Source organism: Schistocerca piceifrons, chromosome 9 (assembly GCF_021461385.2).
Source record: "Schistocerca piceifrons isolate TAMUIC-IGC-003096 chromosome 9, iqSchPice1.1, whole genome shotgun sequence".
NCBI lineage: Eukaryota > Metazoa > Arthropoda > Insecta > Orthoptera > Acrididae > Schistocerca > Schistocerca piceifrons.
In genome coordinates this window covers 173,820,705-173,839,108 of record NC_060146.1, presented here as the reverse complement: position 1 = coordinate 173,839,108, position 18,404 = coordinate 173,820,705, and the positions used below count along the sequence as shown (strand labels likewise).

Here is an 18,404-nt window from a genome sequence, read left to right as displayed (position 1 = left end):
GCCTTGGTGCCAATGATGGTCGTATGCGTGTTTGGCGCCGTGCAGGTGAGCGCCACAATCAGGACTGCATACGACCGAGGCACACAGGGCCAACACCCGGCATCATGGTGTGGGGAGCGATCTCCTACACTGGCCGTACACCACTGGTGATCGTCGAGGGGACACTGAATAGTGCACGGTACATCCAAACCGTCATCGAACCCATCGTTCTACCATTCCTAGACCGGCAAGGGAACTTGCTGTTCCAACAGGACAATGCACGTCCGCATGTATCCCGTGCCACCCAACGTGCTCTAGAAGGTGTAAGTCAACTACCCTGGCCAGCAAGATCTCCGGATCTGTCCCCCATTGAGCATGTTTGGGACTGGATGAAGCGTCGTCTCACGCACGAACGCTGGTCCAACTGAGGCGCCAGGTGGAAATGGCATGGCAAGCCGTTCCACAGGACTACATCCAGCATCTCTACGATCGTCTCCATGGGAGAATAGCAGCCTGCATTGCTGCGAAAGGTGGATATACACTGTACTAGTGCCGACATTGTGCATGCTCTGTTGCCTGTGTCTATGTGCCTGTGGTTCTGTCAGTGTGATCATGTGATGTATCTGACCCCAGGAATGTGTCAATAAAGTTTCCCCTTCCTGGGACAATGAATTCACGGTGTTCTTATTTCAATTTCCAGGAGTGTAGTTCTGCTGCCATGATATTAAATACTTTTAGGATCTTACTAATTTTAACGATCAAGAAATTGAGTACGAAAACTTGCACTTCTGTTTGGAGTCTTTTTTAACTATCTCAATTTCTATTTTGTGAAAATAACAATAAAATAGCGAAATTTGTAATATTTCTTCAAGAATTAAAAAAAAAATATTTTCTACGACCTTCCGGAGCCGAGATAAACTTTTTTTTAAAAGAATCTAGTGGACGCAATTACCAAATTACAACGCTACACTTGATTGATGTTAATGTTGAATACTTATATTTCCAAGAGGAAATGCTACTAGACATTTCACTGAATTTTAGTAAGTCAGCACTAAGCCGTGGTAACACCGGCTCCCATCAGATCACCGAACCAGCCCATGTGGCCGAGCGGTTCTAGGTGCCTCAGTCTGGAACCGCGCGACGGCTAGGGTCGCAGGTTCGAATCCTGTCTCGGGCATGGATGTGTGTGATGTCGTTAGGTTAGTTAGTTTTAAGTAGTTCTAAGTTCTAGGGGACTGATGACCTCAGATTTTAAGTCCCATAGTGCTCAGAGCCATTGGAACCATTAGATCACCAAAGTTAAGCGCTGTCGGTCTGGGCTAGCACTTGGATGGGTGACCATCCGGTCTGCCGAGCGCTGATGCTAAGCAGGGTGCACTCAGCCCCTATGAGGCAAACTGAGGAGCTTCTTGACTTTGAAGTAGCGGCTCCGGTCTCGTAAACTGACATACAGTTGGGAGAGCGGTATGCTGACCATGCGACCCTCCATATGTGCATCCAGTGACGCCTGTGGGCTGACAATGATACGACGGCCAGTCGGTACCTTTGGGCCTTCATGGCCTGTTCGAGTGGAGTTAAGTTTTTTTTTTTTTTTTTTTTAATTCAGTTAGAAAGTGAAGTGCGAAAGCGAAGAGTGCATCAGCTGGAGCGAGAGGTGTTTTGTGTGTGTGTTGGGAGGGGGGGGGGGGGGGTAAGGGGCGGGAATGGGGGGTAAGGGGAGGAAAGGCGAGGAAAGGGAGGAAAAGGGGGAAGGGAGGAAAAGGGTTGAAGGGGTGGGGGGAGGGAGGAAAGAGGGCAGCGAGGGAGACTGGCGAGCACTGGTTCTGAAAACTGATGGTTCAAATGGCTCTGAGCACTATGGGACTTAACATCTATGGTCATCACTCCCCTAGAACCTAGAACTACTTAATCCTAACTAACCTAAGGACATCACACAACACCCAGCCATCACGAGGCAGAGAAAATCCCTGACCCCGCCGGGAATCGAACCCGGGAACCCGGGCGTGGGAAGCGAGAACGCTACCGCACGACCACGAGATGCGGGCCTGAAAACTGATACTAAATAGTTCACACTTTCAGAATCTTTGATATCTCAGCTTCTGTACCACATGCAAAAATCCGTTTGAACCTACTCTGGGGTAACTTGATGAAGTAAACACAAATAGCCCTGGAAATATTTAATTTTTATTTAAATTTGTTTTTTCTGAAGCAGAGGTTAGTTTGAATAAGGCTAAGGAAACGCAGTTCGTCCACGAAAAAGCTATGAAACACTCTTTCCACCAAACAATATTACTATAAGGCTGAACCGATCGCGAATCTCACTTGCATGTCTCCCATCAAATTGTTTCTAGGTGCAAAAAAAAAATTTTCTTCTATATTTGATACAATTTTTGACCGAAAATAAAAAATTAAAGTGCCGTCGAAATCTACTCGTCAAGAGGTATAATCTTACGTTAAAGGTATAACGCAATAAGCAAGCCATTAAAGCTAGTAACTGTGTATCACGCCACCCAGTCTATATTCCTTCAGAATTTGGGAATAATAGGAGTTAGCAGTTTCCAAAAAAACTTTACATACAATTTCAAACTTTTTCGAAACCTTTCTAGCTGACACAGTCCACAAAATATATCGGGCGATCGTACAGTTTCCGATCGAGGGTGTTGCCGCAGAGCAGGAAACGTAGCGCGATTCCGATGCGGGTATACTCGGTGGTCAGAAGCAACCTGAAAAGCTTGTAGGAATGTTGCAGGGTAGGTCGCGCTGAGAAATAATTGTTCAGGAAAAAGAATTCGGTACGTTGCGCCGTTCCCGAGATAATTAAAAAGAGAAATTAGCCAATCTGTGGGAGCGAACTCAAGCCGCCCGCCGGATACAATTACTGTCAGTTGTTTTCATACTTCACAGGATCATTTCTGTAGTATGTCTTCAACTCTCTCTCTAGTTCAATACTGGAGTTGTTGTTTTCATAGCCATCGCGGTAAAACAAATTGTGTGGGCGCGCGAGACTTTTTAATGATTATGATTTAGATTTGATTTTGAATTGAATTCAAATTATTTTTGAGATTTTATTTATACTTTTGATTGTATGCTTTTTAATAACTGGCTGATTAATAAAGATTAAGATGAGCAGTCTTTTTGTTCGCGTTAAGGTTACTTTAATATGAACCTCTCTAGAAATACATTGCATTTAAATTGAAAACTGAAATAATATTTTTGTATTTGCCTCGGCCAATATTTTTAACAAGCATGAGTTCTTTACTATGATTTGCAACTGCCCACACACACGAGAGAATTGTTCTTATCGCCGTTTAACAAATAATGGAAGTCCGAGTCGTGGCTCTGGATTTCGGCGAGTAACTGAAAATAAAAATCTTAAAAAATTTGTTTTCTTCCGCTGCGTCAGGCGGCTGTGGAAAAAATATTTGTTATGTTTGGAGCGGGCGATCTCTATGATTCCGCTAAATTCGTGAATTAAAAATGCCACGTAATGGCGTCTGTTGCTGCAGCGGCAGCTGCAACTGTTGTGCTGAAAATTACTCAGAATACCGATTTTAAAAGGAAGCGGAAATGACACAGGGTTTATCTTCTACAAATAATGGTGAACAATAACTTTTAAAGTATGAATGCAGAGTCTCGCGCCGATAACATTGAATAAAATGTTCTCGGGTTTCCAACCGCGTCAATTGCTTAAAACTACACGAGCTTTCGACCAAGCACTCCTTGGCCATTGTCAAGTGTTATGACTACCAGTGGGCTGTTGGTGCGACCTTATATACGCTAGCTGCCGGCTGTGATGTCACTGGTGCCCGTGACATTGCCATATATGGGCATGTTTTGAGTCGGCGTTCGATGTGCCCTCTTCAACCGCGCGATCGCTGGATCCCACGCAGCGCTGAGCTGCAAGCCATCGTCTCTATTCAGGGTGTTTGCGGTAATTTTTACTTCAATAGCTTCGTTTATTAAACTATCCCAGAAGCCTTTAGTGCGAGCCACGACAGAGGTATCGTCAAATTTTGTGTGTTGACCCTTTTCTAACGCATGCTCAGCTAACGCAGATTTATCTGGATAGCGTAGGCGATAATGCCTCTCATGTTCTTTCCTGCGTTGTTCCACAGTACGCACTGTTTGTCCGATGTACTTCTGGCCACACTCACAAGGTATTTCGTAAACTCCAGGTGCTCTGAGACCTACTGCGTCTTTAACTGCTCTCAGTAATTGACGGAGTTTCGTTGGAGGCCTGAAGATCGATTTGATCTTGTGTCTTTTGAACAGGCGACTTATCTCGCCCGACACAGAGCCACAGAATGGCAGCAAAGCAAGTTTCTTTTCCTGCTCTTCGTCTGTGGTCTTATTCTGACATTTACCAGAAATCACTTCTCTCACTTGATGGGCGCTGTAGTACATCGGTAACGAACGACGTCACTCGGCAGTACGGTACTACGCGACGGCTCGATGGCCATGGTCGGCATCCACGGCTCTACTTGCAGAGGACGTCGCAGCCGCGTATTTCTAGTTTCGCTCGTCATTGGAGAATGATGGGCGTCTGAAAACCAGCCCGCGTGCATGTCACCCTCGCGGAGCACGCGTCGCCATGGAAACGCGACACGGCGCTCGTCTTTTGTCTCGCAGCGCGAGGCGGGCGGCAGCGGACGCGCGCGGCCAGTGTCGCTTTGCGCAGGCGCGCTGCGCGGTTCATTGTGTTGGCAGCCCTGCCGGCGGGCGCCCGCATGGTGTTCCGTGTCAGCCTGGAGGGGGCTTCCCGGCGGTCAGAGCGCGCGCGGATCTCGGCGGCCACTTAACACCGGACGCAGGGGCTCTAAAACAAAAAACGACGGACAAAGGGAGCCAAACGAGCTGACAAGTGGGGATTAATGAACGGGGAGGTGGTGGTACAGATTTCCTGCCACCAGACCTCCTGCCCCAGTCCCCTGTTCTGTCATCTGCCTGGCATTAACAATTTCGTCTGGGTCCTGGGGGCACCTGCTACATAGCCAACACCTTGTTCACCAGGATGCAACTAATGTGCTTCCAACTGTAGCAGACGGCTAGGACTAATGACAAGCTTGATCAAAATGCAAAATAAATTACAGGGTGGTCCGTAAGTGTGGTACAGCTCCTCTAACGCAAAAGCAGGTGGGCCACTCGTGACCAACCGACCGCCAGGAATAGACAAAGGTTTGATTCCCCACGTATGCTTTAACCCGTAACGACGTATTTCTATTAGAGAGGATAGTACACGAGGTACTTAATCAACCACAGATTACATTTACGAACAGACCGACTACATTCTCCAAGACACGGGCACAAGAGAGACCATTGCACTCGAAAACAAACATAAAAAACAAGCGAAATGTTTCAATCAGTTAATAAAATTAAATGAACGAGACAACTACGGGAATAAAGGAGCTTCGAATGGTGGTAAACCAAAAAAAGGCTAATAAATTAAGAACGTACCGAAGCAGCCAAAGAAATCGAAAAATGACGCATACGAATTCCAACAGAATAAACCGAACCAAAATGTAGAGAAGCATAAAATTGGAATATAATAATTCAGTTGACCTATATAGCTGAATCAAGGACAGCAATACGAGACACATCCCTAAAAGCAGAACTACATAATGCAAAAATGTTCTTGTTGCTGTGGTCTCCAGTCCTGAGACTGGTTTGATGCAGCTTTCCATGCTACTCTATCCTGAGCAAGCTGCTTCATCTCCCAGTACGTACTTCAGCCTACATCCTTCTGAATCTGCTTAGTGTATTCATCTCTTGGTCTCCCTCTACGATTTTTACCCTCCACGCTGCCCTCCAATACTACGTTGATGATCCCTCGATGCCTCAGAACATGTCCTACCAACCGATCCTTTCTTCTAATCAAGTTGCGCCACAAGCTCCTCTTCTTCCCAATTCCATTCAATACCTCCTCATTAGTTATGTGATCTACCCACCTAATCTTCAGCATTCTTCTGTAGGGCCACATTTCGAAAGGTTCTATTCTCTTATTGTCTAAGCTATTTATCGTCCATGTTTCACTTCCATACATGGCAACAGTCCATACAAATACTTTCAGAAACGACTTCCTCACACTTAAATCTATACTCGATGTTAACAAATTTCTCTTCTTCACAAACGCTTTCCTTGCCATTGCCAGTCTACATTTTATATCCTCTCTACTTCGACCATCATCAGTTATTTTGCTCCCCAAATAGCAAAACTCCTTTACTACTTTAAGTGTCTCATTTCCTAATCTAATTCCCTCAGCATCACCAGAGATAACTGGACTACATTCCAAAAATAACACACACGAATTCCCCTATAATAAACCGAACGAAAAAGAAATATAAAAAACACGCAATTGGAACTGGGAGATCCGTTTATCTATATTGCTTAAATGACAACTGGGATACGAGACACACCTCCACAAAACAACGACTTATTCGTAAAATAACACACAAATTCTACCAGAATAATCCAAAATAAAATATAGAACAAAAATTGGAATCGCACTATAAACGAAAATAGGGCCAAAACCGAAAACAAATAAATTACCAATAAATACCAAATACTCGATCACATTTGACTGAATCATTACCACAAACCAACCCACCACAAGCGTGAGCCATGGGTAACAATGCAAGTCGTACAGGAACAATCGATTTCACATACGCAGCGTCTCCACGTCACATTCGGAAAAAGCAGCCAAATATTTGTAAAAACGCAAATCACCCGGCTAACTTCACCGTCAACAAACTTGTCACATTACAAAAACAAGAAAGTGATTGTAAGAAACAAAATTATCACTAATCGTTTCATTTTCAACAGTCTTAACTTCTGCTCTTAAGTTCCTGCCTGACTCTACCCTCGGAAATAGTGCCAAATAGAGAAAGAAATAGCAAAATGTTTGTGAGAAAAAAATAAGAATATAATCGATACTAACTTCCCTATCAACAATTTAAGCTGTGCTTTCAGGTTCCACACAAAGTACATCACAACATTTTTGGAATAAACAGAATGGATTACAAACATCATAGATTACGCCAGTTCAAATGGCTCTGAGCACTATGGGACTTAACTGCTGAGGTCATCAGTCCCCTAGAACTACTTAAACCTAACTAACCTAAGGACATTACACACATCCATGCCCGAGGCAGGATTCGAACCTGCTAGCGTAAAGGTCGCGCAGTTCCCGACTGTAACGCCTAGAACCGCTCGGCCACCCCGACCGGCATTACGCCAGTAATTAAGACAATCACAGATTAGGAGGCCTCCTACATCCTTCGCAACGTAAACTCACGACGTCACACAGCACGTCATGGGTCAAAGCATACGCGTGGAATCGGACAGTGCGCTTGATCTCTGTGCCAATGGCGTCATTTGGTAGTGCTGTGGAGGAGTCAGCACTAGGATGGGAAAAACCGACCGGTTAAAACCGGTACCGGTGTTTTAGTTCTGAATAACCGGTATTTTTTAGTATCGCTACGTCTCGATTATAATAGGTATTTTTATTTTTCGCTGATAACTGAGAATAAAACCGACACAACAATTTGTCGTAGCAGTGGTGCCGAATTTTTTGTTTTTTAAACAAAGCTTCTATTAAAAAACGAGTTTCCTAGGAAGTCCTGTGGCTTCCGCAAGATTGTAGCATCTTCGAATGATGCTGATGAAAAGAATCAGCTTACAGATCAACACATCATAGAACGAGTATTTCTGAGCAGATTGGACAATAAATATTGACCAGTGGATTAATTCATTATTGAAACTGTAACTACCGTCAGGTAATTGTTCACGGCAAATGCTATATTTTGCCTACTATCTAAATTGTTCATTTGAATTGATGAAAGAGCATTTTTGATACTGTCAATAATCATAAACTGTATTCAAACTCGCATGTATCACTAAAATACGAGTTTTTCATTCGAAACAATTTTTAAAAAAGTACGCTACAAGCCTGGCATTTCTATGAAATGAGAAAATAGAAGGAAAGTTATGTCCACAGCAATGAATTAAAAACTTTACACTTCAGTCATATTTTACAATAAAAACAGAAAATAGCTGATCTACTGCTGCGCCTACACAATATGTTTTTATCTGGTGGTAGCTCTCGGAAAACGACAACGTAACACGAAAAATAGTTCTTCAATCTCAGTTTTCACACTTTTGCACTGACTGTTTGTAATGCTGAAATAGATTTAAAAATTAGAGTCAGCAGGAGAACGCTCCTGAATTTAATGTACTGTTCACCCCTCATTACTTTTCAAGAAAAAGTGCGAACGGAGAATGAACTAAGTTTTCTTTTATTTACCTATTTTATTTGATATTTTGAGTCTCTGTACCTTGTAACATAGACTGCAGCGCCAAAGAAATTGGTATACACGTGTCTATTCCATTACAGAGATATGTAAAGAGGCAGAATACGGCCCTGCGAACGGCACGCCTATACAGTGTGGTCCATTTATCGTGACCGGGCCAAATATCTGACGAAATACGCGTCAAACGAAAAAACTACAAAGAACGAAACTCGTCTAGGTTGAAGGGGGAAACCAGATGGCGCTATGGTTGGCCCTCTAGATGGCGCTGCAATAGGTCAAACGGACATCAACTGCGTTTTTTGTAAATAGGAACCCCCATTTTTTATTACATATTCGTGTAGTACGTAAAGAAATATGAATGTTTTAGTTGGACCACTTTTTTCGTTTTGTGATAGATGGCGCTGTAATAGTCACAAGCCTATAAGTAAGTGGTATCACGTAACATTCCGCCAGGACCGACGATATTTGCTTCGTGATACATTACCCGTGTTAAAATGGACCGTTTACAAATTGCGGAAAAGGTCGATATCGTGTTGATGTATGGCTATTGTAATTAAAATGCCCAACGGGCGTGTGATACGTATGCTGCTCGGTATCCTGGACATCATCCAAGTGTCCGGACCGTTCGCCGGATAGTTACGTTATTTAAGGAAACAGGAAGTGTTCAGCCACATGAGAAAAGTCAACCACAACCTGCAACAAATGATGATGCCCAAGTAGGTGTTTTAGCTGCTGTCGCGGCTAATCCGCTCATCAGTAGCAGACAAATTGCGCGAGAATCGGGAATCTCAAAAACCTTGGTGTTGAAAATGCTACATCAACATCGCTTGCACCCGTACCATATTTCTATGCACCAGGAATTGCATGGCGACGACTTTGAACGTCGTGTATAGTTCTACCACTGGGCACAAGACAAATTACGGGACGATGACAGAATATTTGGACGTGTTCTATTTAGCGACGATGCGTCATTCACCAACAGCGGTAACGTAAACCGGCATCATATGCACTATTGGGCAACGGAAAATCCACGATGGCTGCGACAAGTGGAACATCAGCGGCGTTGGCAGGTTAATGTATGGTGCGACATTGTGGAAGGAAGGATAATTGGCCCCCATTTTATCGATGGCAATCTAAATGGTGCAATGTTTGCTGATTTCCTACGTAATGTTCCCCGATGTTACAACAAGATGTTTCACTGCATGACAGAATGGCGATGTACTTCCAACATGATGGATGTCCGGCATATAGCTCGCGTGCGGTTGAAGCGGTATTGAATAGCATGTTTCGTGACAGGTGGATTGGTCGTCGAAGCACCATACCGTGGCCCGCACGTTCACCGGATCTGACGTCCCCGGATTTCTTTCTTTGGGGAATGTTGAAGGATATTTGCTATCGTGATCCACCGACAACGCCTGGCAACATGCGTCATCGCATTGTCAATGCATGTGAGAACATTACGGAACGCGAACTACTCGCTGTTGAGAGGAATGTCGTTACACGTATTGCCAAATGCATTGAGGTTGACGGACGTCATTTTGAGCATTTATTGCATTAATGTGGTATTTACAGGTAATCACGCTGTAACAGCATGCGTTCTCAAAAATGATAAGTTCACAAAGGTACATGTACCACCTTGGAACAACCGAAAAAAAATGTTCAAACGTACCTACGTTCTGTATTTTAATTTAAAAAACCTACCTGTTACCAACTGTTCGTCTAAAATTGTGAGCCGTATGTTTGTGACTATTACAGCGCCATCTATCACAAAGCGAAAAAAGTGGTCAAACTAAAACATTCATATTTCTTTACGTACTACACTAATATGTAATAAAAAATGGGATTTCCTATTTTTAAAAACGCAGTTGATATCCGTTTGACCTATGGCAGCGCTATCTAGCGGGCCAACCATAGCGCCATCTGGTTTCCCCTTTCAAGCTAGACAAGTTTCGTTCTGTGTAGTTTTTTCGTTTGACGCTTATTTCGTGAGATATTTGTCCCGGTCACGATCAATGGACCACCCTGTATAAGACAACAAATGTCTGGTGCAGTTGTTAGATCGGATACTATTGCTACAATGGCAGGCTGTCAAGATTTAAGTGACTTTCAACGTGGTGCTTTAGTCGGCGCACGAGTTATAGGACAAAGCATCTCCGATATAGCGATGAAGTGGGGAGGTTGAAGCCGCGACTAAGCAGGTGCGTCCTGGCGCGACGAAATAGCCGACGAGCATTTGGGCCACGTTGTCGGCTTCATTGCGGTGTTCATGGAAGCCATTCTCTGCGTCGCCTCGTTACGCGCGGCCTGTAATAAATAATCACGCATCTGGCCACAACAACGATATGAATATTTCTCTCACTATATGCATAACAAATGGCAAAATTCTTCCAGTGTGAAAGCAAGCGACAGCAAAAAGGCAGATTACCAAAAATGCTCAGTTAATACCAAAGACTGCGCCGGCGCTACTGGCACGGTCAGGGCAGTTCGCTACCTCTCACATTGCGCGGCTTCCCTCCACTTGCAGGCTGCGTGCGACTACTCTCAACAACTGTTCGCCCGCTACTTCTCGCGACAATAATGTCTCAGACCAACACCGACTCAAAGGAAGGCCTCGGCGCTTGTTCGTGACGTCACGCCAGCTAGGCACGGCGAACGCCAGGTCTGTTGCAGGCATACTCACAGAGGTAAAGGTGGATAAATGGGCCCCTACTTTGTTTTTTTTATATAACACATTTTATTTTTAGTATAATCACCTGAAATTAACATTTCTCTAGTATATCCTGCAAATAGTTACGACATGTTTCGGTTCAACTTTTTAATAGTTAAAATAAAATTTTATTTTTCCTGATAGTCTGCATTTTGTTGCGTCAAGAATTTGTGCTGGTAATATGGGCCCCGAGGTAGTTTGAAATAAAAAGAATCAAAAATTTGAAAAAATAATTTTATTTAATTCTTGTGTATAATGAAAGAAAAATTCACTCTGAACATTGTTAATTAGTCTACTGGTGGGATGATTTTCACAGCCTACGCCTAGTCTATTCACAAAAATCACACACATAAGCATCAAGTGATTCTGTTTCAGCTGAAGATAATGCACCAACTTGCCTTTTTACCCTCTGGCCGATGACACGAGAAATTTTTCTTTGAACGACACTAAGACCTGACTCGTCTGCCGGCTGGGGTGGTCGAGCGGTTCCAGGCGCTACAGTCTGGAACCGCGCGACCGCTACGGTCGCAGGTTCGAATCCTGCCTCGGGCATGGATGATTGTGATGTCCTTAGTGTAGTTAGGTTTAAGTAGTTCTAAGTTCTAGGGGACTGATGACCTCAGCAGTTAAGTCCCATAGTGCTCAGAGCCATTTTTTGATTCGTCTACATTAAAAACTCCGTCTGCAGGATATTTGTAGTTACTGAGCGCAGCTTCAAGTAAATTGAAGAAATTGTCGAGAGCTTGTTTATTAAACTCATTAGCACGTGAAATCGAAGTTGCGGATGGCTTCAGAATAGACAGAATATTTTTGTGTCGTGACATAAAATGGTCAAAGCAAGTTCGACTAGAAACTTCGCCCTTTACAAATGGATGAGGGATTTTATTTCTTGTGCAAAACTGGTAGGCCATGCGCCTCACGTCATTTCTGGTAAGGCTGTAGAATTTGGATTCCATAATGAGAAGATATTTAACCAGTTCGTCCTCAAGTCCCTGTGGTAAAACCGGTGGACGGCCCAGTTTAATATTAACTATTTCTTCGACCGGTTTATCGATTCGTGAAAGCCTTTGGAGCGTAGAACGAGGGACAGAGTACACTTTAACCGCTTTTTTCAACCCAATTTTTTTCTCTTTAATGGCTACAATAGCATTTGACATATTTGCTTTGTCCCACGATTGCCGTTTCGATTTTTTTGGTGGTACAAGATGTCTTCGAGGCATCTGAAACATAAAAAGTAGCAATATTTGTGAATGGTCCCATAAAATCTGATTGATTTTACGGGGCCCATAATACCAGCAGCAAAAGGGGCCCATATATCCACCCTCGACATCTTGGGAAAAACGATTTTGTCTACGGTTAGTTTGGTTCGCAACCGACGTTAATTAATGTAAAACGGCATCCCAACAACAAGCCAAATACGTACCTTACCTTAGTTTTAGTAATAACATGTTAGAAATTTGAGTTTTATTCAAATAAACACTAACCTTTAAAACTTTTGATAACAGCGAAAAAATTGACAGCACAACTACTCACAAACCTTGACAGTTATTACGTCTGCGCACTGTACAGTGAAGTTTGGCAACTAGTTCTAGTAGTTCATGTGCTCTTCGCTAGAATTCGTGGCCTGTACTTCCAAATATGTAGGGGGCCCATAATACCAGCAGGGGCCCATTTTTCCACCTTTACCTCTAATGGTGGTGTCTCCCTCTCTGACACAGGAAAATGTGAAACTATTGGCGGTAGTTGATCAACACACATTGTTCTGAGAGATTTCTGCAATCAATTAATTGTGCAATTCGTTACACTTCTTAACAAATAGTGTACTTCTGAACTTAAATTTCCACCTGTTTTAAGGGTTGACATACAAAAACAACTTCATGGTCCAGCAGCAACCGAATTCGTGCTTCTTTACCTTATTTGTAAATCTGAGGAAGTTACGTTTGTACTGGGTTGCTTTTACAAGAAACTGTGAACATATTGGTGCTCTTCTTTAGGTATCTTGGTTGACTATGGAGTGAGGAGCACTGAATGTTAATGAAATATCTTGCGATTGTACACGTTGGAGGAGGGGGTGGGGGACAGAAGAAGAGGCAAAAGAGAGATACTTGTTCTATCAAATAAAATTTTTTTATCTTATAAAGTTTCTCCTTTCAGTTGCAAGAGGGGAATATTTATCTTTTCTAATGTGCATGTTTAAACAAGTTTAAGCTCAGCAGTATTTTCGATGTATGAAGCTATTTTGCTTCCTGTTTAGAATTCCTTTCGTTGAAAACGACTGTAATCTAATGACTGGCATCAGTTGGACATTTACACATGTAAAATAGTTCACATTTCCTGTGACGATGTCAAACGAAAATAAATAAATAAATAAATAAAAGAAACGAGTTCATTGTAAGGGGGTGGGGTAAGTTTCGATAACAAAGTGGATCAAGTAAATATAGTTACTTGAATGTAAAATTTCCGAAGCTTGCAATGGGGCAAAGCATCTTCTCATCTTCATCTACGTTTGTTTCGACAAGATTCAGTAATACAGAACTATGATCCTCATTTGTAGCTTTACGATAGTAAGAAAATCTTTCATCTAAATAAAACTGCAGAATCCAAAACAATACCAAACATTTTGTCCAAAAATAAGAGATTTATAGTGATAAACACGCCCAGGCGTTTCTGCCTGCAACACACCAGGCGTTCGCCGTGCCTAGCTGACGTGACGTCACCAACAAGCGCCGAGGCCTTCCTTTGACTCGGTGTTGGTCACACTCAGAGTTTTAGTATGCACACCACAGCAGAATCAGCGACCAACTTTCCCAAGAAATACAGGGTGCACCAAAAAGAATCATCCGATTCAACAAAAAATCGTATTATCAACAACGTACTGTTCAAAGAGCAAACCCTCGAGTTTCAAATGGTTCCCGCTAGGTAGCAGCAATGTGCGCCCACTTCAGTTGTATTTTCTGTTTTCAGCACTATGGGATTCAACTTCTGATGTCATCAGTCCCCGAGAACTTAGAACTACTTAAACCTAACTAACCTAAGGACATCACACACATCCATGCCTGAGGCAGGATTCGAACCTGCGACCGTAGCAGTCGCGCGGTTCCGGACTGTAGCGCCTAGAACCGCACAGCCACTCCACTTCAGTTGTAAAAATGGTGGCGAGACAACAGAAAGAGTTTTGTGTTGTACGTTTCGCGCGGTTCGTGTGGGTAATAACTGTTCAGCGTGACTTTCGTACTAGGTACGGTGTGCGTCCTCGTACAGCACAGAGCATTAGACGATGCCATGGGCAATTCAGAGAAACAGGTTGTTTGTGTAAAGGCAAATTGTCGGACCGTCCCCGAGTGTCTGACATACACGTCGAACGCATCCGCCATAGTTTCACAAGGAGTGCGCAGAAATCCGTTCGCCATGCAGCTAGACAGCTCACCATGCCCCCAACATCCGTCTGGCGTATTTTGCGTCGACGTTTACACATGAAACCATACAAAATTCAGCTACGGCAAGCACTTCGTTAAGATGACAAACAAGAACGTGTGGAGTTCTGTAATTTCGCTCTTGGCAAGATGGAGGATGACAGTTTTCTTTCACACTTAGTCTTTAGCGACAAGGGAACATTCCATTTAAATGGAAAGGTGAACCGTCATAATGTGAGAATATGGGGTACGGGACAATCCACATGAAGTTGTACAACATGAGAAGGACTCTAAAATTTAATGTTTTGTGCAGTTTCACGGGAAAAGATGTGTATGGTCCATTTTTCTTTGTCGAGAACCCTGTTACAGGAAGCACATATCTCGATATGCTTGACAACTTTCTTTTCCCACAGTTGGGGACTCATTCGAATGCCTTCATTTACCAACAGGATGGGGCACCGCCACAGTGGCAACTGGAAGTGCGGGAATTTTTAATTCAAAAGGTTACTGAACGATGGACCGGTAGCACAGGACCAAATGATTCAGCCTTACATCACTGGCCTGCAAGATCACCGGACCTGACTGTATGTGATTATTTCTTGTGAGGGTTTATAAAAGACTGTTTACGTGCCTTCGCTACCAGTACCAAGGAATGAACAGACACACCGCATAACAGCAGCTGTTGAAGCTGTAACTCAAGACAAGCTCATTGCAGTGCGGAACAGTCTGAATACAGCATTGACATTCGCCGTGCCTCTCAAGCGGGGCACGTTGAACAACCATAAACAGGTATGAAAAAAAAAACTTTTTGAGTTTCCCGTTCATCAAAAACCAAATTTCATTGTATGAGGGTGAGTCAAATGAAAACCTTAAATATTTTTTAAAATATTATTTATTGTGCAGAAATGGTACAAAGCTGTATCAGTTTTCAACATAATCTCCCCCACGCTCAGTGCAAGTCCTCCAACGCTTACAAAGTGCATAAATTCCTTTAGAAAAAAATTCTTTTGGTAGTCCGCGTAACCACTCATGCAACGCGGGCGATAACTCTTCATCAGAACGGAACTTCTTTCCTCCCACATAAGGAAATCACTTCGGGGCAAGGTCTGGTGAGCATGGTGGATGAGGAAGACACTTAAAATGCAGGTCTGTGATTGTTGCAACTGCTGTACTGGCAGTGTGGGCCCTTGCATTGTCATGTTGCAAAAGGACACCTGCTGACAGCAATCCACGTCGCTTTGATTTGCTTGCAGGCCACAGATGATTTTTTAGGAGATCTGCGTGTGATGCACTGGTGACAGTGGTCCCTCTAGGCATGTGATGCTCCAAAATGACGCCTTTTTCGTCCCAAAAGAGAGTCAGCATAACCTTCCCTACTGATGGTACTTCCGAAACTTCTTTGGTGTTGGTGATGAGGAATGGCGCCATTCCTTGATCGCTCTCTTCGTTTCTGGTTGGTGGAAGTGAAACCATATTTCGTCCCCAGTAACGATTCTTGCAAGGAAGTCATTACCTTCTCGTTCAAAGCGCCGAAGAAGTTCTTCACAAGCATCAACACGTCGTTCTCTCATTTCAGGAGTCAGCTGCCGTGGCACCCATCTTGCAGACACTTTGTGAAACCGGAGCACATCATGCACAATGTGGTGTGTTGACGCATGACTAATCTGTAAACATGCTGCAATGTTATTCAGTGTCACTCGGCGGTTTTCCTTCACTATGGCTTCAACTGCTGCAGTGTTCTGTGGAGTCACAACTCGTTGTGCCTGACCTGGACGAGGAGCACCTTCCACTGAAGTCACATCATTTATGAACTTCCTACTCCATTCGTAGACTTGCTACTGCGACAAACATGCATCACCGTACTGAACCTTCCTTCGTCGGTGAATTTCTATAGGTTTCACACCTTCACTACGCAAAAACCGAATAACAGAACGCTGTTCTTCCCTGGCGCCATCTTTATTCTGATACTGCGACGGTGTGTGCGCATCTGCACTATGCTGCCACCTACAGGCCATTCTGCACGCTGTTTGTAGCACGCTTACCAACGTACAGGATAACGGTGCGAAATTTCGATTTGTTATGTAAGGTTTTCATTTGACTCACCCTCATATATGTTCATTAGTTTCAATAATATAGATGTGCCATATCGGATTATGCTTTTAGACACAGCCTGTATTAACGTCCAACTTTCAAAGTGGACCGTGTGGAGTCGATCAGTGGACTCCGGACCCCGCGCCCTCCGTTCCCCTCCAATTTACACAACACACATTGAGGGAATGAAAAGGTGTAAGGAAAAGCGTGTCTTGCGAGAGAAGAGCCGTGGGCAGTGAATGCAGACAGCGCCGTACATCACGAGCCGGAACGCCGGCGCCTAGAGTCGAACCGGCGGTCTATCGGGCGCGAGGCCAGCCGCCCTGGCGTTGCGTCATTCCGACATCCGGCACAGCGGTCCAGCCTGCCTTGACCAGCGGGCCGGATGCCTGGATACGCCAGTTGTTAATGAAAAGCACCATACTGTTTATATTCTACAGAATTAATTTGTTTTGTTAAGGGGTAACGCCATTGCAGAATTTTAAAAAAGTATTCTTTTCTCGGATTGAAAGATGGTTTGAAGCTTCTGCACTACGAGGCAAAAGTCTAAACCTTAAAAAAAAAAAAAAAAAACTTGCTCTATGGAATTCCGAACTCCTCCTCTAGCAGCTCGGATGACCAGAAACGGCATATCGGCGCCTTCTCGATTCCGCCAGCAGCATCTGGGTATAGTTAAAAGTAGGACTGTTCAAAAATATCGCGAACGTGATGTATCGATATATAAAAATTACGATTAACGGACGTCGATATATCAAAATATTATCGATAAACCGACGGGGGAATAAGCGACGTACCTAAAAATATCGGCTGCGCATTGTAAATATACTGCAGGTTTTAGATCTGCATATTTAAATAAAGATTTATTATTATACGAGGTGCGACAATAAAGTGATGAGACTGATTTTCTTTGCAAGATGTGGCAACCCTGCAGGCTTGTGTAGGCACAATATCTTTGACCTTGGTCTATAAGCTGCTTCTAGTCCAAGCAGCACATCGATTCAACTGCTCAGTCGTGAGTTTTGCTGTAATAAGTTAACACGTGTTTGTGTCTCTCGTCACGGAAATGGAACTGCATAATATTGCGCAACGGTATGCCATTTCTTTTTGCGTTAAATTGGGTGAAAACGCGACGACAACTTACGGTGAGCTTCAGAAGGCTTTTGGAGAGGGAGGTTATGTCAAGAGCTCAAGTTTTTCGATGGCATAAAAAGGTTAGTGAAGGAAGAACGAAAGTTGAAGATGAAGACCGCAGTGGACGACCATCAGCCTCACGGACGTATGTCAACTTGGCCAGGGTGCGTGAACTAGTACGGTCTGATCGAAGATTATCCGTGAAAATGATTGCAGGAGAACAGAACATCAATCGAGAAACGGTTCGTCTAATATTACTTGAAGATCTTGGTATGAGAAAGATTTGTGCAAAAATGGTCCCCAAAAATCTCACACCACAACAGCAAGAACACGGAAAAATGTGGCAGCCGATCTGTTAGAGCAAACGGAAATCAATCCAGAACTGTTGAGATGTGTTATTAATGGTGATGAAAGTTTTTTTTTTTTTTTCAGTACAATCCAGAGACAAAACGCCAAAGTTTGCAGTGGTGCTCAAAGGGATAACCCAGACCAAAAAATGCTCGCATGTCAATAGTCAAAAGTGAAATGCACGTTTGTGTGCTTCTTTTATTCCAAGGGAATTGTTCATAAAGAGTGGGAGCCTCCTGGACAAACAGCTAACCAATATTACTACAAAGAAATTTTAAAAAGACTTCGTAAAAGAATTCTTCGTGTCCTTGCCATAATTGCTGATAATTGGATTCTGCATCACGATAATGCGCCATCCCATACTGCTCTGTAAGTACAGCAATTTTTAACCTCAAAACAAATTTCAGTACTACCACAGCCACCTTATTC

At 43.4% G+C, this 18,404-nt stretch overlaps 1 protein-coding gene across 3 annotated transcripts in view; it reads right to left on the bottom strand.

The window, feature by feature from the left end:
* The window catches only part of LOC124717019 (interference hedgehog-like), a 597,210-nt gene that overhangs the window by 365,122 nt on the left and 213,684 nt on the right, over nt 1-18,404 (bottom strand). The window lies entirely within an intron of this gene.